Here is a 3504-nt window from a genome sequence, read left to right on the forward strand (position 1 = left end):
TCCACTACAGCTCCAGGTGGCAGGAAGCCTAAGCATTGAACTGTTGTAGTGTTGTAGTGTTACAGTGTAAAGTATGGAACCCTACAGACGGTAGGGCAATGCATTTAAGCAAGGACGGTAGGGCAATGCATTTAAGCAAGGTGTAGTCATTTGATTCTTGACAGCAGAATGTGTCACTCCAAAGGAGATTCATCAGAGAATGTAAGCATTTTATGGTGAATGTGTTGATGTGAGTACTGTCCGTCATTGGGCGTGTAAGTTTAAAGGTGTTGATGCGAGAACATCTGACTGGCGTGACAGAGTTGGATGTCCTGGAACAGCAACCACTGAGTTTCACAAGCAAACCGATGACTGATTCAGAACGATCGTCTTATCACTCAGAGAGAAATTTCAAGCACAATCAGCATTTCACAAGAATGTGTGGGTCACATTATTGCTTCACGTCTAACCACAGAAGAATTTCAGGGACAATCTCACCACCATGTATCGAAGCAGGATTGCCCACTGCTATCCTGCTTTGGTCTTACGCTACTTCAGTAACCTAATTAAGCAATGAACGTTTAATTTTTTTTTTTTCATTTTCACTACTCAGATCCCGACTACAGATTCTGTGACCTTCAGCCTCATAGCACAGAATTCAGAAATAGTTTAAATAAAATTCCCCTAGTAAAACCTATTATTTCAGTACATTCTAGTATATATTCTAAAAGCAATGAGGTAATCAGTTTTATTGGAAATGCATACTATTAACAGTTATGGACGATGACATATTGTGCAATATATATTAAGTAACATTCGAGTGAGCTAATAGATCAAATTCAGCTATAAGACTGCATCCAAAAGAAAGCCTAAATTTTACTGATTTCAGCAAAGTGTTTAAATTTACCCAAAGTCTGTTAGTTCAATAGATATTAAGACTTAAAATCTGTTGCCTGTATGACTTTCAGTGCCAATTGTGACCAAACTACTAAATAATTCCGACATCTGTTTTGATATTTTTGATATCTTTATTTTTCTACGTAAAGTGACTCCAGTCTCAACTTTGTAAGTGCATTAATTAAGAATTAAGTAAATTTGAATATGTAAAAATTATTGTTCTAAAGGGCTACCGTGGTTACATATCGGGAATTCCCATGGCGGATGCATAAGTTAGTTTCGCGTATTTAAATTGATACAGCTTACTCATGTTAGTTAAATAATAAACCCAAGAGTTAACTTAAAAACCAGTTAGAAAGGATCATTTTAACCCTGGGAAATTACAAACTATAATATATTAACAGAATAGTGAAACATTCAAGCGCTCGTCTATATAAGGTCGGAGCTAGTGCAGCTATAGTTAGTTCTCGGTCAGATTCTCTTGGAGCAAAAGTGCAGCAAGTTGGTCAATTTTTTCGGTAATTGTGACTGTGAACTTTGTTAAAGACTGGAAGTTTTTAACCTTCCTAATGTGACGATTAAGTGTAAGAGGTCTGGTCACATGAATATTCTGTGTGCGAGTGAGAACAAAGAAATCGCCATGTGGTTGACATAAATGTTCAACAATCAATACAATCTTGACTTTTGATTTTGGAAAACTTAACCTAGGATCCTGGCTTCTTAATTTCAGTGTGATATAGGTGAGACAGACGTAGCTACCGGGAAGACAAAATTGAATAAGCAAAGCAAGTTAGATCGAGAACACTGGGCGAGGAAATATTTCAGTACCGGTACATCCGATTGTGACGTGAACTTTAGATGACACTACTAAATAAGGACATGTCCCGGCACGTTACATGTGGTGCCCCAGGTGAGGAAACAACCCAGCACGTTACAACCATACAGAATCCTCCATACAGTCCAGATTTAGCACCATTTGACTTCCATCTGTTCTTGATAATGAAAGGCGATCTGCTGGAACGTTATGCTTCTGATGAATACGTTGAGAGAACTGTGAGACTGGTTTCAGGAACAGTGTCGACTTCTTCTGTGATGGATTCAGAATACTTGTTCATTGTTGGCAGAAATTTATCCAATTGGCTCGTGTTGATTATGTGTAAAAGTGAATACTTTTAGTTAAGGATCACGTTCTGCAGACTATGTCTACATGTGATTTATTAAGATATTGCCATCCAAACCCAATTAACGAAGGTGGAGCATTACTTTTCACTCAACCCTCGTACTTGACTATGGCCTATTACATATAACGACAGGAACAAGTGTTGTACCATATTATGATTGTGTGTTATTAAAGTTTCAACAGCATGCAATAAAACCCATGAAAAATGATAAAGCTAAAGGACACAAAGCAGAAATTTAATACATTTGTTGTTTTAAGCCTTTATTTTAAATGAATATGATGGATTTTAGAAAACTTTTGTTTGAATTCTCTGACTGGAAATGTGGTTTCCATAGGCCAGGATGTATTGGACCTCAAGCAAACTTTGAAAATGCTATGGGAGATGGCCAAATACAAAATAGGAGGAAAAGTTTACTATTGTGTTTCTAATTGTTATCAGTTACAATTACAATTATTTAAAGCTGTTTTATACACTGCGGTTTCTTTGAATCTCTGGTATTTTGCAAATGATAATATTTTACATATCTGTTGTTCAGCATTTAGAGGTTTGAAATTGTGTCTAATGTTTGTTGGAAGCAACAAAGTGCTTATTATGAAAGTGAGTGTATGTTGTGCATCCTTATCTGCACTGCCTGATGACCTCTCACCGTTTCTGACAAATCCTTTTCTTTGTGTGTTGTAATCTTTTAAGATGCAGGAAAATATATGTAACACAAAAATAAAATTGTCTGGATTTACTCAGAAATAGGTATGATCTTACATCCAAGATTCATTTCTGTTGAACCAGGAAGCTATCAGATAGGAATGATTAACCAAATTCATGACATGCAGCACTAGATTCAACTTTTAGTAAGATCAGTGGAATAGTGTTTGGGAAAAAAGTGCCTTCAGTCCTGGGTCCATGCTTTTCTGATTTATTTCAATGATCTAATGCAGTTGTGAATGGTGTAGAATAAACTTACCATGTTTTCACATGGCACCAGAATTCTGACACATCTTTTACGACTGAGTGGCAAATCTGCAAATTACAGCCTCCTTGATCTCCACTGGTGGCGCCAAGGGAATCAGAGGAGAGCCGTGTGGAGGAGACTGGTTAGTTGGTTGTTTGAGGTTTAAGGGACCAAACAGCAAGGTCATCAGTCAATTGTTTCAAATAGGGTCCATTCCGCTAATGGGACATCTGAGGAAAGTCAGAACAATAAAAGGGAAGAAGGCAAAAAAGTAAAAGGGCAGTCATGTTGTAAATCGTAAAAAACAAAATGAGGCAAGTTGGCAAGAGAACAAACCCAACACTATGCTGAAGCAGCATAGGCAAGACCACCTGTGACTTAAGATGTGCAACCTATGGTAAAAGGAGACTGTTTTACCCTTTTTCTAAAGGATTGGTTTGAGTAAATGGGGCAAGAAAAGATTATCTCTGTCAGGGAGATGAGTCTGGAATCTCCAAA

Source organism: Schistocerca gregaria, unplaced genomic scaffold (genome assembly GCF_023897955.1).
Source record: "Schistocerca gregaria isolate iqSchGreg1 unplaced genomic scaffold, iqSchGreg1.2 ptg000362l, whole genome shotgun sequence".
In the NCBI taxonomy this organism is placed as follows: Eukaryota; Metazoa; Arthropoda; class Insecta; order Orthoptera; family Acrididae; genus Schistocerca; species Schistocerca gregaria.